Below are 22,537 nucleotides of genomic sequence, written 5' to 3'. Positions count from 1 at the left end.
TGATATTCTAAAGAAATTAGAGTTAAATCAGGAGATGTGATTTCCTCGAAAGTTGGTGTTAAGGGAGTTGAGTGCCTAGTCATAGTGTCCAGTTAGTGCCCCCAAATAGAGTTTTTAAATTAAATTTTGACAAGGTGTCGAAAGGAAATCTTGGGCTTGCTAGCTTCGAGGGTGTCTTAAATATTGTAACTCTACAACCTTGATGGTATTCGCACAGAGTTGTGGTTCGACTAGTAATAATGTTGCGTAGTTTCAGGTGTTAGAAAGAGGTCTCCAAATCACCATTAGAGAAGGATTTATATTATTACAAATAGATGGGTATTCTCAAATCACAATCAATTGCGCACAAAGATTGATAAATGTGAAACCTCCAGGTAAACTAGATAAGAGTTGGAGGCTGGAAGGTTTAATTGACAACATTCATGATTTTATTAGAGAATTGGAATATGGCATTTCTGATCATTCCAAAAGAACGGGAAACAGGGTTATAGATTTCATGGCTAATTTGGGGTGTCAATCTAGAGAATTGGATGTGAATGTGAATTGGCCCCCCTCTTCATAGTTTGCATGGGAGGAGTCACTCCAAAGTTTACTAGAGGAAGATGTGGCTACCCCCGAGCGGGGTGTAAATGGTGATGATACAGGAGTGTTGGGGGTTAGTACCCACCACTTCCTAGTTGCATTGAGAGGCACTCTACAGCCCAGTACATGAGGGAGATGATGTCATGTAACGTTACATTTAAAAAATTAAAATATATATATGTGTCAGCTAATATATGTATATGCAATAGATGTTATGCGTAATGTTACTTTAATATATGTATATGCAAGAGATGTATATGTATATGTATATGTATATGCAAGATAAGTATATGTATATGTATATGCAAGATAAGTATATGTATATGCAAGGGATGTTGTGCGTACTTTAAAAAAAAATAGCGTTTCTCTAAAAAAATTAATAACATTACTTGAATTTTCATTTTTATTTTACATAAAACTTTATATAATGAGATAAAGTAATTTAAAAAAAAATACCTTTTAGTATGAGGGATAAATGTAATTTCTTTATTGAGTCGAGATCTAATGTCTATAGTATGCTAGAAATGTGTAACGTAAAGTAATATAATGTTAACATTTTGACTAGGTCAAAATAAAATTAAAATATGGTAGAGATGTGTTATGTAATGTAAACATTGTAACTTGGTGAAAATAAAATTAAAATAACTGAAAATAAAAAATAAAAACAAAAAAAAAAATAAAAAAAAAATAAAAATAAAAAATGACTCATGGTATTGACTCATGGAATTCCTCTGGAATATAATCTATTTAAGGGGGGGTTAAATTAGCCTAGATTCATGTTAGTTTGATGTTATATTTAGATACCCTCCATCCTCATGACTAGTAAAAATATTCTCAAAGAGATTAAATGGAGGTTTCAATAACTTAATAAATTAAAAAATGAGAATACTTTTATATATACATATGTGAAATTTATATAATATAAATAATATTATAAAGAACCAGGATTTATGCATTGAAAGTGATTAAAAATGATAGAGGAAAGATAGTGCATGATTCTTTTAAGTTTTTTATTATTGTATTTTCTTTAACATGATTGATCCAAAATATAGGTTTAATATTTTACAACCAATTATGTTTTTATTTTTATTTTTATTTTTATTTTTATTTTTATTTTTATTTTTTATTTTTTATTTTTTATTTTTTATTTTTAATTTAGATACTTTCTTAAATACAATACAATGGGATCATATTTAATAAAGAGAGTGAGATGGAAGGGGGAATAGAGTGGGGGAGAGAGACATAGAGGTGGGAGAGACAGTGAGAGAGAGAAAGGAAGAGAGAGAGGAGGGGGAGAGAGGGAGGGAGAGAGATGGATTTGGAGGGGGAAAGAGAGGGAGTGAAGAACAAAGACATTGAGAGATAGAGGTGGAGAGAGAGAGGGAGTGACAAGGGAGAGATGGAGATGGAATGAGGGAGAGAGGAGACAAGGGAAGAGAGAGAAAAGGAGAGGATAAATATAGGGAAATAAGGGGAAGAGAGAGACAGAGAGACATAGATATGGAGTGGGGAGAGAAGGGGAGAGGGAGAAAGAGAGAGGGAGGGAGATAGTGACAGAGTTGGAGGGTGGGGAGACAGAGAGTGTATGATGGGGGGGAGACAGAGGGAGGTGGGAGAGAAGGGGGGAGAGGAATGAAAAAGAGAGATGACTTGAAAGAGAGGAGAGAGATAGGGGGGAGATATGGAGTTGGAAGGGGAAGAAAGACATAGAGAGAGAAAGGTGGAGAGGGAGTGGAAAGGGAGAGATGGAGAGTCAATGACGGAGAGAGAAGAGCGAGCAAGAGAGAGAGAGAAGGCAAAGAGAGAGAGGGAGAGGAAGAGGGAGGGAGAGAGAGTGTGTATGTTTTGGGGATGAGAAGGAGAGACAAGGGGAGATAGATATATAGATGGGGCAGGGGAGACGGTAGAAGAGAGAGGCAAAGAGAGGGAGGGAGGAAGAGAGATAGATGGGAGATAGAGATATAGATGGAGGGGGCAGAGAGAGGGTGGGGGGGGGGGAGATAGAGAGGGAAAGGAAGAGGGAGATATAGATAGATATGGGCACAGAGAGAGGGAGAGTGTGACATGTGTCTAGTGGACTGAGATAGAGAGACAAATAAGGAGAGATGGAGGGAGGTATTAATATAGATGGTAGAGGGAGAGAGGGAAGAATAGAAAGATAGAGAAAGGGGGGAAGAGGCAGATAGATAGAGATGGGGGGGAGAGGAAGGGGGAGGAAGATAGACACATAATGGAAGGTGGATAGAGAGGGAAGAAGAAAGAGACACGCAAAGACAAATACAGACATAGAAGTTAGATCTATAAAGTCATGAATATTTTGTATTTTCACTAAAATAGATGTATTGATTTCAATGTAGTTGTTGATTTCTAATCCTATTTGATCACATGCACTATATGCATTGATTTCAGTGTATATGTTGATTTATAAACCTATTTAATACCTTATGCTAGATGCATTGCTTTCAGTGCTGATATTGATTTCTATTCCTATTTGATTTCTTACACAGGATGCATTGGTTTCAGTGTAGATATTGATTTCTAATCCTATTTGATCGCTTGCACTAGATGTATTTATTTCAATGTAGATGTCGATTTCTAATCCTATTTAATACCTTACAATAGATGCATTGATTTCAACGTAGATGTTGATTTCTATTCATATTTGATTGCTTTCATTAGATGCATTTGCTTCAGTGTAGATACTGATTTCTAATCCTATTTGATTTCTTGCACTAGATGCATTGATTTCAGTATAGATGTTGATTTCTAATCCTATTTGATTGTTTGCACTAGATGCATTGATTTTACTATAGATGTGGATTTTTTATTTGATGCAACTAGATGTATGATGTACATTAATTTCAAAGTAATTGGATTAATAGTGTGCATTGATTTCAGTGTAAGCACATCTATGCCTCCTCCATCTATATCTCTATCCCCCATTGCCTCTCCTTCTTTATCTCTCTATCTCACCCCATAAACATACACACTCTTTCTCCATATCTATCTCTCTCTCTCTCCCTCCCTCCCTTTCCCCTCCCTCTCTCTCTCTCTCTCTCTCTCTCTCTCTCTCTCCCCTTCTCTCTCTCTCTAGCATTTCTCTCTCCATATCTATGTCTCTTCCTCCCTCCCTGTCTTTGCCTCTCTCTTCTTACCTCTCTCCCCCCCATCTATATCTCTATCTCCCCTTGTCTTTCCTTCTAACCCCCAAAACATACACACACTCTCTCAATGTAAGAACATAAAAAATATTCATGATGTGCATTGACTTATGTGTTACAGTAATTCAACCATAAATAGAATACTTGAATTTTCATCCTAGATAAAATGTTTGCTTACCTGAAATGTTTGCTTCTTGAAACTATAAACTATTTAGAATTGGCTACATTCTTATTATTCCTAATTTCCATCATTCAAAATTGTTAATTACTTTGCATTGAAACGTGGTAATAGAAAATAACTACCATTGAAAATTGTTTGGGGTTTAACACTCCTTAAGTTACAATGATTGACTTTGGAGAAAACTAATATTAATATTGGAGAGCAACAAAGACAAGGTATGATGTTTACTATAGTAGCTCAGGTTAAATATTTGAATGGTCTATGATTCCAACTACACTTTTCATATGATTGACATTAGAAAATGGAAAAACTAATATGTTTGACAATAAGAACAGTGAATAAGATAGTTTCAGATTGATCGCAATGAAGATTGTTTGTAATTGACTATATTCTTATTATTCACATTTTCTATCAATCAAAATTATTACATTAACACTTTGTACCCAAAAAAATTATTTCATCATTCAAGTCACTAACAGTCTCTCTCATCTCAACAAACTGAGGTAACTAAGCAACTTTTAAATTAAATTGACCAAATTAATCTTAGACATATTTAGCATATTTAAAATAATCAAAATAATTACATGTTCAGCAAATTTTATATGACTGCACACGACTGAAAGTAGCCTAGATCCATCTTAACATCGGATCTATCAAGAGCCGAGAGGGATCAAATCTCTCGAGGTGCAAACATTTCCTAAAGTTTTGCACTCAAAAAATAGGTTTGCACCTCGAGGTATTTGATCCCTCTCGATGCTTTATAGATCTGGTGTTAAGATTGATCTAGGCTGGTTGTAATGTGCATTTATAACCTGCATACATGGAGATGCAGGTATACAGTTGGTGGAGCTTATTTCAGTTTGGCATGAGGAAGGTTTTGGGTATCATTGGATAGAGCAAGAGAGGAGGAGAGGGTTTGACCTCTGTCTCTCTTTGTTTGTTAGTTGTCTGTGTCGTGGGGGTGGTGAGATTGTGGTTTTGTTGTGGAAGTGTGTTTCAGAGAAACTCCCTTAATGGTGGAGGTTTCTCTCGACAGTCTGGTTACAGGCTTGGTGTTCTACTGGTGAAATTTCTTACTGCTTACTCTGGTGCAAACTTTCAATCCTTTCTCCTGTGTTATGTGTCTCTTTGGTTTTTGAAAGAATTGTGGTGCGAGGTAATTATGCTTGGGTTAGGGAGTTCGTCTAGTAAAGCTAAGTTCTAGGTCAAAGATAGAGGTCAACGGTCCATTTCTATCAATTAGTGTTAGTTTAAAGGAATTTTGTCTTCAGGGTGCTTTGAGAGTGTTAGATGTTTTGAAATTTAAAAGGTTTTTATTTGTAAAGTTTAGAAGTCTAGTGTCAGGTTTCTTTTTAGCAAGTTACCATGTCACCTTGATTTCATTCAAGGGATGTGGTCTCATGTTTTTTCGGGGTGTTTTGTGGTGTCTCATGGTTATGGGTTGGGAGAATTATGTCGATGAAGATAATTCTCTTATTGTTTATGTTGGCATCTTGGTAGAGTCAAATTATTTTGGTAGAGATACAGGGATGGCATTGTTGGAATAATGTTTGGTCGTCCAATTGGGTCATCGAATCCCTTTCCGTGTTACTTTGCAGGTCATGGGATTTTCAGTGCATGCTCAAGGTTCTCCCTCGGTCCAACAATGATGCCTCCTAGACAGAGGATGTGTTGCAAACGTGGGGGAGGTGGTTGTGCTTCTCAGGGACAATGAAGGGCCAAGATCTTTGCCTAGGATTTAGCATCCACCTCTTTCAACGGTGTTCCATCGAAGACAAGAAAGGAAATTGGAAGTTAGAGACTCTAGCTGGAGTCAAACCCTAATCACACTTTGTTTCTGAGATGTTAGAGGATACCCTGAGTTGGGTTGATAACCCTGGTCATACTAGGGGCAAGAAGAAACAATATTTGAACTCCATTTCCCTGCACTAGAAAATTAAAACTTTGTTAGCCATGTTTCTTAAATACAAGTAGATAGAGAAATATAATGCCTTCTCCTCCCTGGAAGACATCAAACACATGCTCAGAAACCAAAGGTTTTCTTAGACAACATTAAATTTTCGCTTGGCTCGTGGGAGAGAATTGGAAAGCCCAAAAAATGGGGAGGTTGGGGCATAAAGGATTTGAATATATTTGCATCGGCTCTTACAGCAAAAATGGGTTGGCAGATAATTACATCTGATATTTTATGGAAAGAGGTGGTTTATCACAAATATATATACCCTCTTACAGTTATGGAATGGGTTCGAAGCTCGAATAGGGGAACTACCAGTTCCTCCATCATATGGAAACCTATCACTCACTCCATATCAGTCATTAAGAGAGGATTAGCATGGCGAATTGGAACAAGTGAGCTTGTTCGCCTTGGCATTGATGCTTGGTCGGGCTGTGGAAATGCACATATACTACCAATGCCACTCAGACAATATCTTGAATTGGCTGGTATCACTTAGCTCTCCCAAATTGCAAATGGGAGAAACACTTCATGGCTCTCATAGGCTTGGTTATCTACACAGGACCTCATGTTACCAGATATTTGGGGTATCGACTGGAATAGATTCACAGGGGCACTAGAAGAGTCACATGTCAGAATAACTAACCGAGAGGATGAAATAATATGGGTTGCATCCCCTCACGGTCGTTATACACCCTGGGATGGATACACTTTCCCTATATTGGAACAGGAACCGGTTGAGGTTGCTTGGTGGCAGCGACCCCTCTGTACGTTCAAGGCACAACACAAATCATGGTTGTTCATGTGGTGCATATTATCAAACAAAGTGCCTACAAATGATAACCTAAATCGTCGGGCTATACATGGACCATCACAATGTTGTCTTTGCAAGGACCAAGCTGAAGACATTGACCATCTCTTCTTTCATTGCCTAGCGACGAAGCAGGTGTGACATAAAATATATACCTCCCTCGATATCAATATCAAATGGAATGGGGAACAACTCATAACTGCTTGGAAAACTTGGTGGACCGCAACATCATTACAAAAAATTTAAAATCTCCCCCTAGTTGTCTGTTGGGGTATATAGTTGGTCAGGAATCAGATCTTATTCCAGGACTCTTCCATCCAATGGAAAATGATTTGCAATAGCATTTTTGCACTATATCACTTAGCACGTAAGGATCTGGCATCAAAACCCACCCGAACTATTACTCATGAAGTAACTGATAGAACCTTCCCATGGGCATATTTGGATGGATCGACCCAAGACACGGGTTGTGGGGGTGGAGCAATACTATACAAATTGGAAAGACATTTTTAAAAGCTCAAAATTGGATTAGGGACGGGCACCAACAATTATTATGAACTTAACAGTCTCAGACACTTACTCATATTTGCACTTGAGCAAAACTGCAATAGGATACAGATCTTTGGGGACTCAAACATTGTCATCAATTGGTTCAACTCTGCATCTCATTGTCACGTGCACACACTCAGGGGATTGCTGGATGATGTCATCACACTAAAATCACATTTTGATTTTATTGTCTGCTCACATATATACAGGGAAAGGAACAAGGTTTCTGACAGTCTTTCCAAGGAGGCCGCGCAGCAACACAGGGGGCAGTGGATAATTCATGAACACAGAGATCAGGATATATATCAATTCTTCCATAGGCCTTTCATCGAGCACGCTGGGGGAGATGTACCGAATGATCTGCCATGATCATTCGACTAATTTTTTCATTTTGATTTAGCTCATATGATTGTTTATGATGTTATTTAACATGTTTATTTTTATGTCAGTTTATGTAAATACTTTTGGTCCTTTTTGAATCATGACACTGGATAGATGTCTTGGTCCATCTCTGATATTAGCATATCCATTATGTAGATGATACAACATGTTATTTTCTTTTTAATAATGGAAATTGCAATTTTTTTCTTAGGAAAAAAAAACACTTCTATGTGGAAGTGTTATTATCAAAGCTGAGTGTTTATTTACCAAAAAAAAATCCATAAAACCGTTAAAAATAGTTGTGTATTTAGCCATTCATTACCCTGTATGAAGTTTTGGACATAATCCAATTCTACATTGAGCTCAAGAATCTGATTAGACCATGGCATGCTTCCAGTTTTCCATAAAAATGTGTATCGAGAGAAAAGGATTTGCTCCGGAGCATCCACTTCTCAGGGCTAATGAATTTCCCCAAGTAACAATTCAAGAAAATCGTCCTTGAATACATCTTCCATGGCCTTCCTAGATATGCTCTATGAACACTTGGATTGGAACTGAAATTCTTCTTGTATTCTTCGGTCCCATCAACGTTCCATTGTTGGAAGGCCAACCTTGTGGATTGAATAGGGTCTGTCTGGCCCTACGTTGTTATGGGTTCGTTCTCGCCGAATTTTGATTTGCGCTGAGGAGGGTGTTCAAAAATCAAATAGTTGCGGAACAAGGTCACAGTTTTTCAGAAGATGAAATCAAATAACTCTGGCAAGATAATCTTCCAAAATTTTCTACTCCTTCAGTGTATTTTTGTACAATTACTAGTAATAATTTTGAGAGGATAGAATGGAATCTTTTTTAGTCAATAGAAAGCTCAAAGTGAGCAGAGGGGTTGAAAGGGAGTCATTTTCTCCATGGATATTTTCCATTGACTTCACTCCATACAAAGTTTCCATTAACTTCAAGTTTTCCACAAAAAATAAAATATAAATTGTAAAAAATAGCTTAATTACCTGGCTAATGTTAAATAATTAAAATGAAAGTTTTATTTCATTTTTAAAGGAAAGTACTAAAGGAAAAATTGTGTGGAATTTTTTGAATAGAATGTAGGGTCAAAAATTTTTAAGAAAAAAATTAGTAGAAGGTTTTGGAATAAATTTTTGGAGAGAAATTTTTAAATGGAAATTTTGGATGGAAATTTTTCTGGCAAAATTTTTAAGGTGGAATTTTGGAGGGAAAATTTCATTCTCTGAGTTATAAATTGTCATTAGGAGAGGGCATTTGTATCATTCAACATATTTTGAGAAAGGTCATGGATCATGTGATAATGAAGTTTCTATTTCTGCAAAATCAACATCTTGATCATGCAACAACTCTATTCATATTGATGAATATAAAAGGAATGATTTCACTAGGAATAGAGAATCAAATTTTTCACTTAGTGAGGAGTTTGATGAAAGTACAAGTAATGAAATTGATCAAATTGATCAAGAAATTCCTAATCCTAAGGATTATGGAAGCACCACTAACAAAGGGGAGGATGAAAAATTTCCTCCAAACATGAGTTTTAGAGGCATAGATGAGGATAATGCATTTTCTCTAAGTCAATATTTCAAAGGCATTCATGATGATAGTGAATTTCCTCCAAGTGTTGATTTAAAAGGAACAAATGAGGATGGTTAAGGATTTCCCTTGTGCGAGGATTTCAATGGAACAGATGAGGATGGTGAAGGATTTTCTACAAGTATGATTTCAAAAGCACCAATGACGATGATGGATTTCCTTCCGAGAGAGGATTTCAAAAGCACCGATGACAATGATGGATTTTCTCCAAGTGAGAATTTCAAAAGCATAGATGATGATGTTGAATTTCCTCCAAGCAAGGATTTCAAAGGCACGGACAATGATGGTGAAGAATTTCCTTCGAGAGAGGATTTCAATGGAATAGATGACGATGGTGAAGGATTTCCTCCGAGCAAGGATTTAAAAATCATTGATGACGATGATGGAATTCCTCCGACAGGGGATTTCAAAAACATCGATGACGATGATATATTTGCATCAAATAATGATTTCAAAAGTACTAGCGATGATGATGAATTTCCTCCTAGTGAGGATTTCAAAGGAATAGATGAAGATGGTGAACGATTTCCTCCGAGCGAGGATTTCAAATTCACCAGTGATGATAATGGATTTACTCCAAGAGAGGATTTTGAAGGCGTAGATGATGATGATGATAGACTTCCACTGAGAGAGGATTTCGAAGGAGCAGATGATGATAGTGAATAATTTCTTCCAAGCGATGATGGTAAAGAATATTCTATAAGAAATGATGGTGATGAATTTCCTGACATGTTGAAAAATTATCATAGTGAGGATAATATTCCTTCTAATGATGATGAAAATTCTTGTAGAGAGGGTAATGAAATGATGGATATGTTGCAATCAAATTTTGTATCTAGGAGTGGGACTAAACCATTTTATATCAATCCCAGATATTTCAGCTATATAATGTCTAGGAAAGAATATCTCACAACAAGTTCTATCATTGATCTGATTTTATGTGAATGTTGTCAAAAGGATTGCTTGAAACATATAGATTTCAAGTATTCATTGGAGAAAAGGAAGACATATTTTTAAATGAATTAAAGCATGTGAATTTCATATCTATATGGGTGCATGCAATCTACATTGACAAATTATGATTATCATATTGGGAATTTATTATTTTGTAGAAAGGATTTCAAAAAATTGCATTCAATTGGTAACTTTCTACTATTAAGAATCCAAAAAAGATTGAAAAAGATCCCACATTTTATTCAAAAGTACATCATAGATGAGAAACTGCAATGTCATGGATGCAAGGCTTCTTTTCAAAACATGGAGAGTGTATTCCAAATAGAGACAAAATATATATTCCAGATAATTTCTTGACACGATAAATATACAACTTATACAAACAATATGCAGAAGATGTTGAAGGAGATAGTATATCCATAGTTTATGAGGATATGGAGGAAAGAATTCAACAATGTCTATATTTCGAAGAATTCAAGGATGGGGGTTTACAGTACTTGTGTTTCTCTTCAATCAAAAAGGGATAAATGTGAAGGGGAAGAAAGAGGTATGTGGTTTACAACATTATTTCTTAAAATTGAATAGTTATTAACTATGAAAATGCATTTATTAATAGGTCACTTTTATGTTATGTGCAGCTTCCATTGTCAAAGCACTGCAATAAGTGAAATAAAAAATTTGTATAAGCATCAAAATAAGTGTTATGATAATCCATATAAATATTTAGTTTTGATAATTGATGGTTTAGACAAAATAAAACACTTCTACCACATTTTTTCCGCATGCCAAAAAACATATAGGAGGAAAAATTTATTTAGTTTCATTTGGTCGGTTGTATGGTATTTAATGGGAAAGTGTGTCCAACTGTTTACTTCACAACTCCAAATACTCATAATTATGCAAATATTACCATAACCATAATTCATGATGTGTTTTCTCATTGGTTTGCTAATCTTTCTAAAGTTTTATATCTACAACTAGACAACACTAGTAGTGAAAACAAAAATCAAATTATATTTGGATATCTAAGCATTCTTGTTGAATTGGGAATTTTTCAAAAGGTAAAGGTTGGCTTCCTTCTTGTTGGGCACACTCATGACCATATTGATTAGATATTCAGTAATTTTGCAGTAACATTGAGGAGGAAGGATGTTGGGAGCCTACCATCATTAATTGAATGTATTAAAACTGTACATTCGAGAGCCTAATTTTCACATGTTGGAAAAAAATATTGGCATGCAAAGATTTATTCCCAGATCGCATGGTGAAGAGAAATGCATTGAACAACTTAATGACTTTAGCTTCCAACATCAATTTTGTATCAAAAAAATTGTTGGGAAAGCACTTATATGGGGCAAGAAGTATTCAACAACCGCAGAACGGGGGTCATATCAAGTTTAGCATTTTTGAAGTTCATTCCAGATCATCCAATATTTTCATCAGATATATTGTTATTACAATCAATTATTGAAATCCCTAATGCATGAAGGAATAAGAGAGATACAAATTATTATTTATGCTTGGAAGAAATTAAAAAATCTATTAGAGATACATATGAATACTTTGAAGTTGTCAATTCAATTTGGTGGGAGTATTTTTTCGATGATCAAAGTGACATCATTTCAAGATAAATAAATGAAGATACAAGTTTGAAGATTCCATTTATTTGGCCATAAAATATGCCAAATGAATATAAGGAAAGAAACATTTTTGAACAATAACAATCTCAAGGTATTATTGATTCTTCATAGGTAGAGGAAAGAGAAATGTACATTGGTTATAGAAGATAATGTGCACAATGTGAAGCCATGGAATACCTTTACAGGGGTTTTGTGCAAAATGTTAAGGAGGGTTACATGATCACAATGTTAGCAGATGAAAATCCACATGGTTATCCATTCTGGGTTGCCAAGGTTAGAAAGGTCATTAAAGAAAATGAAGATATTATAGTAGTTGAAGTACATTGGTATGCCACAGATACGCACCCATTGAATGGCGTGTAGAAGCCATAGATGGTGGTTGATAAACAAATCAGAAGAAGAAAAAAAAACCAAATATAAATAATCACCACACTAACCTGTTAAAATTGGAGTATGTTAACATGCTTGTTTATGAATTTAATTTAAAAAAGAGAGGAACTCTTCACTTCATGACCATAGAGATTATCAATATGTTTCTACCTCAAGAAATAGTGTTAAGATGGGAGTCTTCTCAACCAAGCCATAAATCTAAATGACTTTTTACATCTGAAATGGTGGGAATACATGTTGATGTTGAATGGTGTCTTCATTGATGCTAATGTTCTCTTTGAACGCTCTTAATATTTGTCTATGGATGGAATTGATTGGAAGCCCCACTAGTTAAGAAACCCTTGAAGGATGAGGAGCTCATGCAGTGTAGCCATGATGCCCCATGTTTGATGAGAAATTTGGATGTGAAGATTAATAAATTTGAAGGAAAGGCCATCTTCATTTAATTCTCCTCATCGTGTTGATTCAAATAGTAGGTGGAATTCCTCATAAATACTCATGGTTGATGTGATATGCTCAATCAAAGCTAGTGCCCCATATGTGTGATCAAGAAGCCTCAAATTGTATTGAAATTCGGCTTGATGATTGGACAGATGTTGAAATAATTTTGTTTATTATTGTATGGTTTTATCTTCCCTCCAAATAAGGATTATTCTTTCCCAAATCAGCGTCAATATTTGATCATAGGGTGGGATAAAACAATATTTAGAATTATGCATCATTTTCTATGATTATTGTCAAGTCGGCCTCTAATTAAAATCTTTTTGCTAGAGATCAGGTTGGCACCCTTCAAAAAATGTTTTTTTTGGATTTTTTTGTTAGTTCAGCTTCATGTTTTATGGGCATGTTGGCCCCCCTGTTCAGCCCCTTCTTCCATTATATATATGATCTCGAATTTCCTCCATCAAGCACACACTTGCATGCATATATTAAGTGATTATCCTCTGAGGCTAGGAGCAAAACGTATATTCAAGGAACGGTTGAGTTTTTAACGGTTTTGGGCTTGTATTGTTTATATTTTCTTGTTGACTTTTGGTTGGGTTTATTACAGATTCTGCGGCCATATACAACACATATTTTTGCATTTGTTTGAGGTTACTTTGTGGGATAAATAAGGCTAATTCACACATGTTTTGAGCTCGGATGTTATAGATATCCTAAGAATGTTTCTAAGGCCAATCTCGGCTTTGGTCTAAGGCCTAATTCAACCCCCTCCTGAGGTCAAATTTTAGCCCCCATTCTGAGACCAATCTTTGTGCCATTTTAGACCCTCTAAAGCAAGTTTCCTAAGGCCATTTTGGACCCTCTAAGACAGGTTATCTGAAGCCAATCTTTGCCAAATTGAAGTATTTCTGAGGCAAATTTTGAGAATTTTCTAGGATTTATATCAGGATAATTTAAGTTATATTCGAGTTGGCTTTTAGGTTGGTCTGAGCTTGTTTAAGGGCCTCTCATAGGCTGTAGAAGGAACCCTAATATGGTCAAGGGAAAGGCCTATTCTTCCCACAGTTCTAGGATGTGTTTAGGCCTATAATCAACTGCAGAAAAAAGGCACTTCAAGCTATTAGAAAGAGGTTGAATTTGAGTATGTGTAAGGACTAACTTTTGATGCTATTCTAATGTTATTTCCAAGTACAAAGGTTTACATTGTGATGACAGATGTAGAAATCTTGAGTGGTGGTGTAATGCAATAAGGCTAACAATACTATTGTTGTGAGTAAGGAATGTGAGGTTGAATTTGAATATGTGTAAGGACTAACTTTTGATGTTATTTTAATGTTATTTCCAAGTACAAACGTTTACATTGTGATGAAAGATGTAGAAATCTTGAGTGGTGGTGTAATGCGATAAGGCTAACAATACTATTGTTGTGAGTAAGAAATGTGACAAAGATCACGATAACATAGAGTAAGGGAGAAATTTTATTGAGATGTTTGAGCTTCTCGTCATCATATAAGGTATGACTTTCTGACAAAGTTTTCCACAGAGATATCTCCCGGTACAATCAGTGTTGATGAGGATATCTATTATTATATTATTGTTAACATAATGCTTACGAGGATAAGTATGTATTGCTTCACGTGAGTGAATTATTATGGTGCTTGATGAATATTTTACTACTAGAGATATGCCATGTGATATTTGTTAGATGAGTTGTTGATAAGGATAATTGCAGTGATATTGAGGTGTTGATGTTGAGTGAGATTATGATTGTTGCTTATGTGTTGAACAAGAGTTGTCATATCAGAAATTGGATTTAAGTGTAAGACAAAGTCAGTATTCATGGCTAAAGTTGCGTGCTATGACCACCAGTTCACAGTGATGTGATGTTTTGAGCATATGATGTAGGGATTGATAAAGTATACCTTTCATAATTGGATTATTGTTGTCATCAAGCATGATATGATGAGTTTGTCAAAGATGTATTATGTCATAGGGTTTGAGCATAGAGTGATTAACATGTTGTTGAGATGTGTTAAATGGGTATTGTTAGTGCTTGATGATGATGCCACTAAGGTTAAAAGTGGAATTTATTGTTGAGTGATGTTAGAAAGGTTGTTAAGTCAGAGTATGTATAGTGGTTCTAGATGTAGTGTATAGCAAAGATTATGAGAATGTTGTTGTTGTATGTCTACTACCATTAGGATTTGATAGTGGACATTGGTATACTACTAGGGTTTCACCCATTCTACTTTTTTGGAATTGAATTCAACTATCATTATGAATATTGGACATATAAATACAGCATAGAAAATGTTGGATTCAACTTCAAAGGTTTCTTGGACTTTAATAACTAATCACCATAACCCTAACGGAATAGGTGTCCAACATTCCTCCCCTCAATCTGAAGGGGTGTATATGAGTCCAAGAACAGAGCTAAAGTGAAAAAATTCATGACAACCAATGGTTGAATGAGCTCTTTAAAAAAGGTGGTTTAAGGAAGACCATAAACCAAATGAGGTGGGAGAAATCAAGGTCTCTATCGATGGTGGTTTAAGGCTTACCACCAACTCTGTAACTAAAGCTTGAAGCAATTTCTCGAACAATTCTGAATCTCGCTAGGAGTTGAATTCTTCTACTAATGCAAGTGCTCCCTGATAATGGTTAAAAGATGACCACAAACTGATGTCGGTTTGAAGATGACATCAAACTAATGTAGGATAAACTGAAGTCTTTTGCAAGTGGTGGCTTAAGGCAGGCCACCAACCAAAAATCATTCTCATGGAACATGAATCTGTCTCTGGCTACAACTTTGAAACTGGCTATGGATGACTCTAGATCTAGGATGTGGAAATTGATTGAATGGTGAGTGTGTTTACCACAATCCTAACAAGGGTGAAGATCAAAACATTGATATTTCACATGGCCAATGCGATCACAATGTTGGCATCTAAAAATCTGTTGTGGTTCTGGAACAGGAACAAGTGAAGATGAATCATCCCGAAGAAACCCAATATTATGAAACTATATGGGCTTGGAATAGTTTGGAATATGAAAGGATGCATCCATTTCATATCCAAGACTAGTTTTTTTCCTATTGTTAACAACTTATTCCCAAGTTCTGATGATGGGCTTGGGAAGTGAAGGCTAAACATTTGCATGTTTATGCAAATTTTATCTTGAAATTGCCACATTATTTTCATTAATCTATGATTGTTGATGGGAGTCAGGATCAAACAGGGAGTTGTTCTAAACAAGAACCAGTTCAAAATCCTGACCCTTTTGTTGTAGTTCATCTCATTGTAGTTGTGACTCAAGCTCCAAAAACTCAATCTTGTCTTAAACATTTTGTAAACAAGTTCATATGTTAGATATAGTGTCCTTGTTGATTATGATTATGATTATGTTATGAATAGTGGAGATCATTAGAGTATTCAATAAATCTAATATTCCCTCAAAATTGGCCATTTTGTTAGAACACAAATAAAACACTTGTAATCAATTTTGAGAAAAGGGTGTCAGCTTCAGCCAAAAATGCACCCACTTACAATGAAAATTCAACAAGTGACCAATTTGAACCAATCCTCAAGAACAATAGTAGAGGACAAGATAGATATTATTGAATACAATTTAAAAACCATGAGACAAACTCGAATCAATCTGATAGGTACATGTATGACTCTCATGAAATGACAATGTTCATTAAAAACCAAACCTGAGAAGAAAATTCATTGGATAGCTTGAGTATTGCAGATAACACCTTCCATTAAAATGGTTGTTGGAATGAAAGGGTAGTGGTGCATTGTCTTTCAAAATGCATGACATAGACTTCTCTGTGTGACAACAAACAAATGTATCTTCTAGGAAATGTATCTTCTGGGTTTGGATTTGAGTCTAATCGTTGCAATTGAAAGCACTACTCTCTAACATTAGTTATCCATCACAGATAGTTCAACAATAAGTGATTTATTTTATAATGCACAACATTGCATATCAGATTGCTTCAGTGCAGATTTGGCAAGCATAGAATCGACCTCTTAACTTTGAATCTCCCTCTTATTTGTTTGTCTTCAAAACAGAAATATTTCAAATGTTCCTTCTTGAATCTGATCACAACTTTTGATCAGACTCTTAGAAAATCCAATGAAGTTTAAGAGCATACATAACAATGTTCACAACTACATGAATGGCCATTTTCATCTTTGCTTGACAAAGAGTGCTTCTTTATGTAACTGCCTAAACATTCCCATTGACTACCCGGATGTTGAAGCTCGTCTTCCTCATGAAATCTTCGGTGCTACTAAATAAAATTCTTCCTCGATCTTCGAAGGAGCAAAGGATGGCCAGAGCAATAGAAGCGAGTTTACGCATAGGTGTAGCTCCCAAAGCAGGGTTACGCGCAGAGGTAGCTCTTCTATCCAATGATCTGGGCTTCATCGAAGATTTCGGGACGGGGACTAGATGCCCACACAGCAGATCTAAAAAAGGATACGCATGCCATGCCAATCAGATGCTATTCCTATCAGATTTGAGCTCCCAGAAGTTAGATCTATCCACACATTGGTCAAATCCGGACGCATATACTAGATCTGGCTTTACCCTCTGCAGATCCACCGTATTTGAGATAAAACACAAAGGAGGATTAACTGGGAAGACTGATAGTCTTATTCATGAACGACTTCTTGGAAGCTTAGACACAGATTTCGGTTCCATTATGGCCGATCAACCCTCTTTGTGGAGGAATCTGACCTATTTCGTGGCGATAGGCAACAATATCCTAGAACTAGTGCATATTGTTACAGATTGGGTATTGGCTTGGCCTAATCACACAATATCAGAGACCTCCTTAGCGGATCCGACCTAGAGGAGGACATATCTGCTCTTATCTCTTCGATCCCACGGTTTACCACAGCACGAAGAATGGGAAGAAAGGGTGGAGAACTGTGACAAAGAATGGGAGGAGGCTAGACTTAGGGCAGGGGTTTATCTTGCCAAAACCGCCAGACAACAGGAGATCCGGGCCTTCTTGATAAAAGAGGGTATTGGGCCTTTGGTCGACGACCTCGGCAAACCTGAGCAAGGGATAACAAGGCATGGACAGAATCTCACGCTGTGTGGTGCTCTTGGACACTCAGAGAAGTTAGATCCAATAGATCGAGACCTAGACAAGGTCAATCCCCCATATATGGAGCAAGATCTGAGGAAAATTTTTATCAAATCAATAGAAGGAAGACATTACTGCCTCCAGATCAGCAAGGGGACGAGCATTCAAGAATTGAAAAAGGAGATTCAGAAAAAACTCAAAACCCCAACAGAATACCAAAACCTGATATATACAGGACACAACCTACAGGACAATCACATGCTACAGGACTATGGCGTCATCAACGATTCAACTATCATACTAAATCTAAGATTGTGGGGCGGTTGCAAGGGAGCCAGTTCTAAAACTTCAGGCTCCTTTCGTGATGCAGTCAAAGGGAAGGAACAAATGCAGAACAAACCAGCACCAACATTAGAGCTACCAGGCCCCTACATCGTGGAACAGAAGCCGAAAGCTCCAATGCTTACAGTAACCCTGCCAGAGGTAACTGATCTACACACAGATTTAACCCAAAATGCTGTCATCTGTAGATTTAATGGTTACTGGCCAAGATCAGATGCACTGCATCAATGGATCTTTGCCAACTAGTCATCCAACTGTGAAATTTACCTATGCCCAAAGGGGTTTTTCATAGTTAGATTCAACACAGAACAAGAACGAGAAAACATCATCAATCAAGGGCCTTGGTTTTGGGGCAATGCCGGCCTCTTCATCACCCCTTGGTTCCCAGATTTCGATGCCAATACCATGGTAGTTTCAACAATGCCAGTGTGGGTAAGGCTACATAACCTCCCACTACATTTTTGGCATCGCAAAGTCTTAATAGCCATTGGGAACTCCTTGGGGAAATTCCTAAAAGCAGATGAAGATAGAGCTATTCGGGGAATCTTCACATTTGCCAGAATATGTGTAGAAGTGGATCTGAGTCAGGGGCTACCAGATCACATCACACTGAATTTCAATAATTCACTGTGGACACAACCGCTCGATTATGAAAACACAGCTTTCAGATGCCGCGGATGCCTGCAAACAGGGCACCTCCAATACACCTGCCCATTGGCTAGGAAGGAGCCCAAAGGGAACAAGAAACAACAGAAAAAGCCCAAAGGTTGGCAGCATACCGAACCACTGGAAGAAGAAGATTTGAAGACAAAACCTACAGGAACACAAATGGAACAGGAAAACACACAAGAAGATTATACCCGGGAGACTAACTTGGGGCAATACAATATGAAACAGCAACAAGTATATCAACTGGAAGAAGGTGGCATAAAAATACCACATGGTGGGATCAGAATCTGACAAGGAACAACCAATGAATACAATGGAAAACCAGCTTGCCATTATTGCTCCCACTCCCAACACTAGTGGTTGGCGAAGAGTGGAGAAGAAGAAAGGCAAGAAAGCATAGGCCAGCTGGATCTTTACTTATCTCTTTTCTTTGTTTTGTATTCTTTTGTTTCCTGGTTATAGGAACAATTCACATGCATATGCTTTAAGCATCTAAAAAATGTAATTTTTTTCATATGAATAAAATTACGACTTTTTTCTACAGGAAAAAAAATTCTTCCAATATCCATAATAATGATAAAGTATTGCAACGATGTCTTGAACAAGAGCTAGAAGATGTGATTCTCATTCATGAAGTTCATTCTTGTGTTGGAATCCTCTGGGTTGTTGACATCAACATCAAATAAATTAAACTGAACTCGACCAGAACTTTGCATTGTCTCCAATACTCGGATTCAATTTTCAAAAATATTGAAATTGTTGATGGGAAGATATTTTGGATAACATGGAAATGTTTCTTCCTTTTTCTTTGGCGCGACCTTCCTGTGTTGAATAATTTCGACTTTCAGTGGATTTGATACAACAAGAAGTGAAAATCCACAATAACGAAGCATTTGGATGCCTTCAAACCACTAATTGAGCATGGCCTTCCATCTTGCAACTTGCTATTAGCATCCATGATAACAGACCAAGTTCAAGAGAGAGAGCCCTATATTTTATATTGCCTTGAAATAAAAAAAATATATGAAGTATCTGAATCTGGTCATGCTACGAGAATGAAAAAACATTGAGGACACCCAATTCTAATTACAACTCCACACCAGCCTTACACTGTGAAAGAGGGATCCATGGTTTCAACACCAGTCGGAGAGATAGAAGTCGTGAGTTTGAACATGATATGACCAATTCAGTGGGCTAAAATATATTGTCATTTTGTTTGACAAGTTCAATGAACAACTCATAGAAGGTGGGTGCTAAAAGTAGTTTTTTTAATTAATGAGTGCTTTTCCATATCAAAACATTGAATAAAAGAACAATTCCAAAGTCGTCTATCAAACAGGATGTAAATATTCTTAGTGGCTTTCTTGTTGGTTGACACGTTGGTGAGCTTGGGAAGGTACATGAACCGTTGAAGGTACAACACTAGTTTTTGTGCTATAGATACCTGGGTGTGAAGTCTCAGCTTGCACTAACACATACATATACATAACATATCGACTTGGTCAGAGGAAAGCGTGAGAGGAAAATCTATCTATTTATAAATGGAGAGATGGGATTCTAGCATAGAAACATAAGAAGACTCAACCCTCACATTTATAGAAATCAATATTGCATTTTGTGTTAGAAATTAAAGCTCATGATCCAGCACCTTCTCGCTTCAGCAGAAATATTCTACACAAGTAGAGGCAAAGGAAGCTCTGGAAGACAAACTAGAAAATGGTCTTGATTTTATCAAACATGGCCATCTCTCTAACATGGTGCCTATGCTCCGACTGTGAGTTCATCATCGACTTCACCATTCTACAATGTCAATGGTCCCTTAGTATTTATCACGTGTTTGCAAGCAATGAACTCCTCAAAATGCATTTTATGAAACTTGTACATTTTTCAACATTGTAGACATGCAAACCCTAATCAACCTTTTTATTAATAATATATCACCCATCAAATTAAAAATCATTGAAAAAGACACCAAGAATTACACAACATTGAAAGCTTTGTAGCACATTGATCAACTCATCAAAATTTGCAGTCAAAATATTCTCTCACCAATTGTGATCCATTCACCAATCCAATCCAGCCTTGTCGCCTCTCTCTTGGTCTTCCACAAAGATAGGGCTTGCGTGGAGATAGGAAGGGAGTATTAAAATATTTGCATAAGGCAAAAAAACTAATGGCTTAACTTATCCAATATGGAAGATATAACACTGCTCTGATATCACTGTTGGAATTGAATTTAACCTTCATTATGAATATCATACATATAAATACAATATTAGAAATTGTTGGATTCAACTTCCAAGGTTTCTTTGACTTTAATAACTAATCACCATAACCCTAACAGATTAGGTGTCCAACACTATTGTCACAAAGAGAGAGAGAGAGAGAGTTGTGCAAAAATTTTATAGAACAGAGGACCAAGTATTAAAGAGTTTGTTGAAGATTAATATGTTATCGATTTTATGTGTGGATAGCAAAAAGATGTTTGAAGATTTTGTGTTTAATTTGAGTAGAGAATGTTGATGAATTGTCGGATGTTGAGCTAGGGTTTAAATTGCAGAAGTAGTATTGTGGTAAGTGTGTATATCAGCTAACAATAAGTCCTTTACCCTAAAAGTAGAGGCAGTATAGTGACAGTGTGCATTGATGGCAGTGACTAAGAAGATATTAGAGTCGTGAATGCAGTGATTGATCAGTGTGACTAGTGGTATATATCTTGTTATTTCATCCTCTATCTATACGGTGGCAGGGTGGCGCAAGGAGGAAATTGAGGTCTCCTTCAAGTTGGATCCTGAGAACACTGTAGGGCGGCAAGATGGTGCTAGGGTAGGTTGGATCCTGTGCAGGGTGTTGGAGCGTCATTTCAGACGAATTGGTAAAACCAAGGCGTTAGAGCACCCTTCCAGTTGGAGCTAGTAAACCAAGGTGTTGGAGCATCCTTTCAGTGGGAGCTAATAAATCAGGTGGCTAGAGCCTCCTTCAAGTTTTAGTTGGAGAATCTTGGAAGTTGGATATTTTTATTGTTGTAATCTTTAAAGTCCTATATTAAAAAGCGTTCGATAGTTTTTCTCCTAGAAGGGTTTCCACCTAAAAATCTCTTGTGTGTTGTCTTTGATTTGTGCATTGTTGAATGGTGTTGTTTTAATATAATGTTAATGATAATTAATGCTCTATGAATTTAAAATTAACTAATTGAAGTGAAATATTGATTCACCCCCCTCTAAGTGTTTCCAATAGCTAGCTTAGATGGGACACTAGCTGATGATAGAGAAGAATATGAGTCTTTTCCATATGCATCCAATCATTCATCTAAAGATGTTGTAGATTTTGATGGTGTGTTAAAACATATGAGTAATTTTGAATAATCGTCTAAGACATTAATGTAAATGATGTTTGCACATATGATCTTACATGAAGTTATGAGTCATTTCTATGTTTGTTGGATTATGTGTTTTAATTATGAAGAATTCATTTGTTTCAAATATCCACAATGCAACAATAAATTTGAGAAATAATTTATGTTTCATTTAATCTACTTAGTATGATATTTTGATTAAAAGTAAAAAAAATATTAGGAACTAATGTTGAATTTTTAATTATATGGTGATATTTTCATAATATTATTTATTGTTATGATTTAATAGACCATGGTTAAAAAAAATGTTGCAATTTTAATACCCCTTTAAAAAGGGGATATTTCAATTTGGTGGTTGATTTTTAAGTTTACATTGCAATGGGACAAGTTGTTTTACGCTATGATTTCA

Source organism: Pinus tabuliformis, chromosome 9 (genome assembly GCF_031772625.1).
Source record: "Pinus tabuliformis cultivar Carrire ecotype Pingquan chromosome 9, CPIR1, whole genome shotgun sequence".
NCBI lineage: Eukaryota > Viridiplantae > Streptophyta > Pinopsida > Pinales > Pinaceae > Pinus > Pinus tabuliformis.
The sequence above is the reverse complement of the archived record's forward strand: the minus strand, read 5'-3'. Positions refer to the sequence as shown.